Here is a 6,718-nt window from a genome sequence, read left to right as displayed (position 1 = left end):
GGCAGCCAGGGCTCCCCCTCCCTCAGCCGGCGCCCGGGCACACCGCACCCTGCGGCCGCCGCGCTCGGCCCCTAGGCGTGGCGCGCGGTGTGGGTCTCCGCGCTCCCAGGGCGGCCGCTGGGGGGTGTGCAAGGTGCGGTCCCAGCGCTCGCGCAGGAAGTGCGCGCCGCGGTCCCGCAGAACCGGTCCGGCGGGCGCCCTAGGGCTTGGCTTCGCTTCTCCGACGCCGGCCGGGGGGCCCCCCCACCCGCTCGGCTTGGGGTCGCGGCAGACGGAAGCTGCTGACCTTTGCCATAGGCGTGGCCGACGACCGGCCAGGGTCGCGCGGCAGCCAGGCCGGGGTAAAGCTGGCGGAGCAAGCCCATAAACCGCGATGGAGCTGGAAAACAACGGGATGGAGACGTGCGGACTGGCAGGGCCCGGCGTGTCACGGATCTCACGGCGTGGCACGCCTAGCACCCACCGGGAAACCGAAGACCTGGGACCAAGCAGTGCCGAACCGAGCACTCTTGACTTCCAGAAGGCTGGATCAGGGTTTTCGGGGACACCCAGGAAACTGGGTCAGGGTCTTACCTAGTAGCCTCTCCTGGGCCCAGACCCAGGCTTCTGATGCCCCACTGACCACGTTTCCAGGGCACAGAACTGCCGGCGTCCAGACCCCACAGCCCACCGGCCTGACTAACGCCTCTGGCTCTAATTAGCCTGCTTTGAAGATGAAACAGACCTGAGCCCCCATGCTAGTAGCTGCCAACTAGTTTCTCTCCTTCCCCTAGGCTTCACAGGCTCCTCCCTTCCTACCCCATTCTGCTGCCCTCCAGATGGGAGGTGATAGGAAGTGGTGGGGTAGCTGGAAAAGAGGCTATCTGCGTGCCAGGGGGATGGAGACAAGGATCCACCCCAAGAGACAGGTCCAGCTGGAAAGCCCAGTCTCAGCTCCTCTAGGCCTCGGCTTCACAACTGACTCACAGGCGGCAGCCCCAAACCACTTCCCTCTAGGTACCTCAGTTTCCCCATCTATAAAATGGGAGTGATGACTCCTGCCCAAGAGGCTGTGGGGTGGGGCAGCCTGGCTAATTAAACCTAAGATGAAAGAGGCCAGGATGAGAGCAGCCCTGGGAGTGGAACAAGGAGCCTGTCTGGTTTCCCTGTCTGAGGCCCAGAGGGTGCTGATAACTGCACGTCCCCGGCCCTCAGCACTCATAGGGAGGGAGGAATGATTATTAAACCCCTTTTTACAGTTGAGAAGACAGGCTTCAAAGGGTCAGGAAATTCGACGCTGGCTCCGGCCTCTGCTGGGGTCTGAAGGGAGGGTATCCACACGTGATGCCCGATACTGTGGTAGGCGCATCCACATGGACTCACAGGCTCATGGCAACCCTGTGGTACCCCAGGATGGGTACCATGAACAGTTGGGGAAAGAAAGGCCCAGAGAGGTACAGTCACTTGCCCAAAGTCACAGAGCTCCTAGGTGGTAGAGCCCGGACTTTAGCAAACAGCCCCTCACTGCCCCCGACTTGGCCCTCCTCCCCCACCAGCTGGCCTCAGCCCTCTTGGGTATCCAGATCTTGGATGATCTCCGCCCCCACCTGCGTTCCCTGCTCCCCAGCGGGAGTGTGGTTCTGGTCTGTCCCTGGCATAGGCCAGGCATAGAATTAAGCTCATCCCGCCAGCACTGAGGGCATGCATGGTCCCTCATCCGCAGTCAGGTGAACTCTGAGAGAGGGCCCAAGTGCGGGCCTCAGCCAGTTGGCTGAGCAGGGAACTCTCTGCTTGATATTCGCACCTCATTCCTTTTCTTCCCGCTCTGTTTCCATCCTCCCCACTGTAGCCCAGCTGCGGGGACACGCCAGACACCAAGCTTAGAAAAAGGAAAGACAGTTTCCCAAGGGGTCCCGAGCCTCAGTTTTCTCACCTGTAAAATGGGGGATGGGACCAACCCATCCTCATAGCACTGAATACTGGGGATACAGGGGTGTCTTAATAAGAACATATCAATTGGCAAATCCACAACGAGAAAGGAGTAGTGGGTGCCAGGGGTTGGGAGGAATGGGGAGCGGCTGCTATTGGGTACAGGGTTTCATTTGGGGTGATGGTTGCACAACTCTGTGAAGACAGTAAAACCACTGAATTGTATACCATAAAGGATGGGTTTTATGGTATATGAATTATATCTCAATAAAGCTACCAACGTGGTATTAAAAGAGGTCCCTCGTGTACAGAACTTACACGGGAGGAGAGGGCGACAGACAACAAATAAGACAAATGAAAATTTCACAGAGTAAAAGATGCTGCAAAGAACACAGAATAAGGTAACAGGAAAGAGGTGACTGGGGGGACAAGGATTTAGCTGAGGTGGTCAGAGGCCTCTCAGAAAAGGGAACATTTGGCTGAAACCTGAGTGACAAGAGGCAGTCAGCCATCAATTAGGGAAAAGCGTTCGAGGCGCGAGGCGTAGCAGAGGAGAGGGCTGAGCTGGGAACAGGCTTTAGCCTGTTCAGGGGACAGAGGGCAAGCGGTGTGGCTGGCACAAACAATCAGCGAGAAGGGAGAGGCGTGGGGTCAGGAGGCCAGGGGAGACCTGGCCTCGAGGACTTTATTCCAGCTGTGATAGGAGCCACTGGGGAGTTTTGAGCTGAGGGGACACACTGGCTGTGAGAGGTGAGAGGGAGCTGGGAGGCTGGTCAGGAGGCTGTTATGTGGTCCAGGTAAGACATGGTAGGGGCTGGGACCAGGGTGGTGATCGTGGAGGTGGAAGTGTGGGTGGATGCCAGGGCCGTGGGGGCTGACAGGACTTGCCGGTGGGTGCGTGAGGGAAGTGGGCTGACTCTGGTCTTTGGCCCTGAATACTTGAGGGCCGATGGTTCCAGGATCCAAGATGGAGAAGGCTGTGGGAACTGTGAGAATGAAATCAAGTCTGGCAGGCCAGACACGGGGCCACAGTGGTGAGCCTAACCCAGCTCCTTGGCCTTGGATGAGAACCTATGGCTTCCCCTCGCACCATTCCTCAGGCGCCAGCTGGCCCGGAGCCGCCTCCTCTGCCCACCATCCCCCAGGCCCTGCCCCCTGCCAGGCCCTAAGCAGCCCTGACTCCCTCTAGCAGTGGATTGGGAGGCCCATAAACAGGAACTCAGAAAGAGATGGAGGAGTCCATGTCACCACAGCACTAACAGTTTGTTAGGGGCTTTGCAGCATCCACAGGGCTATTGTCAAACAGGGCTAGAAAGGCCATTGTTTGAGGCAAGCAGAGGCCTCGGTGGCCAGGGGCACCACTGGCCTGTTTCAAGGCTGTGTCCATTCTCAAAAGGCTGCTGGGCTTCTGGGCAAAAATAAATTGAGAGCATCACTCTACAGTTCCAAGGAGCAGAGCTGGAACTAGGAGTCCCACGTCACAGATATGTACACTGAGGCCTTAACGAGGACAGGAGGTGAGCCGATGGCCCTTCAGACCGCAGGCCCCAAGGTTAGGCCCAAGTCCCCAGAGACTAAATCTTGGGCAGCCCGACTGGCCCCGGCTCTTTCCTGCTTCTCAGCACATCTCAGGTCCCATAAGCCCTTGTGCCTTCAGCGTCCGTACCATCTCGGCTCCTCCCGGATGCCTCCTCTGAGAGCAGGAAGGGGTGGTTCCAAACCTCCTCCCTCCATCTAATTCCTGCCCTAGCTCTCCCTTGGCTGCCCGGGATGTGAGCCGAGCACCAAAGGAGAATACCAGCTACCGCTCTTTGGGGGGCATGGCCCTCACTTGCCTCCTGGGGTTCTGCCTTCCTTCACCCCCCTATCCAGTATACCAATGAGAGATGTCTACTCGGAACACCTAGAATCAGCACTCGTGGCTCTGTTTGCAGCTGGCCTAGGCCACCATCCCCTCCTGCTCGGACTATTACAGCAGCCCCTCTGCTGCCACCCTCCCCACCTCTCCCCCCGCCCCGACACACACTCCATTCCCCGTAGCAGACCCCAAGACTTCCTACCACACTGAGCCTCACGTGATATGGCCGACCTGCGTCTCCAAGCTCAGTTCCCACACCCTCCCATCCCATTCCCTCGGGATCCAGCCACCTCCTTTCGGTTCATTGCACACACACTAGGCTTACTCCCACTCTGGGGCCTTTGCCCCGGCTGTTCCTTCTGCGGGTCAGGTGCTTCCTGCTCAGCGCAGCTGGCTCCTACCTCTCATTCAGATCTCCGTACCCCCCACCTGTCAATGTCACCCTGCGAATTGAAGTCCTGCGTCACGCTTCCAGTTTTCTTAGCTCTCTGCCTTGCGTCACAGGATTCCCCGTGTCTAGCATAATGCCGGTATTCAGTACTTGGTGATTGAATCAAGGAATGAATGAATGATATCTCCCTGGCACCGTGTGAACAGAGAGCAGAGGGTGCCTGCCCTCCTGGAGCTCATAGTTCAGCTCGGTATTTACCCAAGTTCACACACATTGGTTCCAGAGCTGCCCATGCACCACGGGCCGCACACCAGCAACCTATGGGTTAAATATGACTCATAAAGATATTTTGTTTGACTCAGTCCATATTTTTAAAAATTTTTGAAAATTGGTAGAGTTTAAAAATTGGTAGAGTTCACATACAAATCTAGATTTCCAGCTTCTCTTGGAAAATGGACAGATGTGGCCACATTGGGTTTCTATGCTGGAATGACACGATTGTGACTGCCCCTTTAGATAGGCACGTTGTCCACAGTCCCCACCACTCTAGTCTCTCCCTGACAGCCAGCTCCAGTCACCTTTTATCACTGAACTTGCACCATTGTTCTCTTTATAATAAAGAACTTTTCTCTACATCCATGCCTCTCCCAAAAATTGGAACATGAAAAGCTGAATGGGTCACATGAGTCAAGAAAAATAAGTCTACGGCCATGGCACCCTGAACAAGCCCAATCCCGTCTGATCTTGGAAGCTAAGCAGGGTCGGGCCTGGTTAGTACTTGGATGGGAGACCACCTAGGAAGACCAGGTGCTGTAGGCATAAAAATAAATAAATGAATAAATAAGGAATTGTAAGCTGACAAGGTCCTTGCAATCTGTGAGGTCAACCAAGGGTTGCCTCACCTGAAAAAAAAAAAAAAAGATATTCATTCATTCGATGAACATTATTGCTAACCCACTATGTGCCAGGCACAGTAGTAGACAAGGAGATAGGGCAGCAGACAGCATGATGAGCATCCCTTCCTCCTGGGGCCTCATCCCAAACACTGTGTAACTTTCTCCTCACAAGTGAAGACATTTGAGCTGCTCTCCCAATGAGAAAGACTGCCTCTTGCGTCCAGGGTCATCCTTGAACACTACATCACGGTACTCACTAAGCACCTACTAAGTACCAGCCCCTCCCAGGGTCTGGCACAACCAAAGTACTTAATAAATATTTGTTGAGTGAATGAACTAAATTCACCTCTTTCCTAGACAGACTGTGTTTCTCTAGGATTTATTCAAAAGCTAAGTGCACAGTAGGTGCTCACTTCATGTCGGTTGAACGACAGAGTCTGGGGTAAGAGGGGAAGGTTGACAGAGAAGTGTGAGTTGCATGAAGGCAGAGCCCTGGGAAAGGAAGAAGAGGGCAAACATTAATGTCCCTGCCAGAGCCCACATCCCCCTTGCAGGGACCCCAGGAGGTAGGTGATAGGATTCTCAAGTGACAGACAAGGTAACAGGCAGGAAAGGAAAGCCCCTTGGCTAAATGTACAGGCTCCAGGAAGGAGTGGAGGAGGAGGAGGCTCATTTGCCCCCCATCCAGCCAGGGGATGCTCCACAGAAGTGTGGGGGGCAGTGTAAAGGGCCTCCCCCTTGAAAAACTATCCTCTTCGACTAGCTGCATGGAAGTCTGCCATCTTTTGACTCCTGACTTTTGAATTGTGTAAATTCATTTATCAAACACATTTCCTCCTAATCTGTTCCAGCAAATATTTAATATGTGAGGAAGGTGTGTTTGTGGTAGGGACTCGAGATGTCTCTTTTATAGGAGATAGGGAGAGAGCTAAAAAGAGGAAGGGGTCCCATCCCCACCTTGACTAGGTCAGCTGGTAAGATCAGCTCAGCTGTCACAGTGGCATGCCTCACAGAGGCCACCAAGTGGTCCCTGGCTTCTGAGGAAGGTGGACCTCCCTCCAGCTGGGCCTGGGGACTGGGCAGAGCAGAATGAATGGTTAGAGATGGGGGTATCAGGCTGAACCTCAGCCAAGGTTTTGGGTACAGGGAGAAACATGAGCTCCCCACCTACCCTGGCTGCAGCCAAGCAAAGTAGATTGGGCTCGACTTTGTCAGGGGTCCTAGGCCATGAGCTCACCTCCAGCTTTGCCGCAGCTGAAATCTGACCATTTGGGACAAAATGAGGGTTTTTGCGGGCGTGTTAGCCCCAATGACTAAGGAAGGCCCTGGGGTCTTTCAGGATCTTGGTGGCCTCGGCGGTTTAAACGCCCCCTTCCTTCACGAAGCCTTCCACACTTCCCCCGCCAGCGCTTGGCGCTCTCCTCTTCGTATGGCGGCCCTGTGCCTGTCCCCCGACCTGCCTGCGCTCTCCTGCAGCCCCGCGTGCCTCCGGCACGGAGCTGGCACTCAGCAAAAACCTCTGGGCTGAACCACGAATTGCTCAGCCAGGCCTTTAGGATCTGAGGCCGCCTGGGCCCAGGCCCGGTTCAACAAGTGTGGGCCGGGCCGCCCGCTCCCGCCCGACGTCTTCGCGCCTCCCCGGGCGCCCGGGGCGCGCCCGGACCA

The 6,718-nt window shown here is 55.7% G+C and overlaps 1 non-coding gene across 1 annotated transcript; it reads left to right on the top strand.

Annotated features, from left to right (window-relative positions):
• Positions 1–4,857: 4,857 nt before the first annotated feature.
• On the top strand, positions 4,858–4,976 carry LOC112479265. The gene has a single exon (XR_003046135.1). It is a non-coding gene; the product is annotated as a 5S ribosomal RNA (ribosomal RNA).
• The last annotated feature ends 1,742 nt before the right edge of the window (positions 4,977–6,718 follow it).

This window comes from Pteropus alecto, unplaced genomic scaffold (assembly GCF_000325575.1).
Source record: "Pteropus alecto unplaced genomic scaffold, ASM32557v1 scaffold43, whole genome shotgun sequence".
NCBI classification, from domain to species: domain Eukaryota; kingdom Metazoa; phylum Chordata; class Mammalia; order Chiroptera; family Pteropodidae; genus Pteropus; species Pteropus alecto.
The sequence above is the reverse complement of the archived record's forward strand: the minus strand, read 5'-3'. Positions and strand labels throughout refer to the sequence as shown.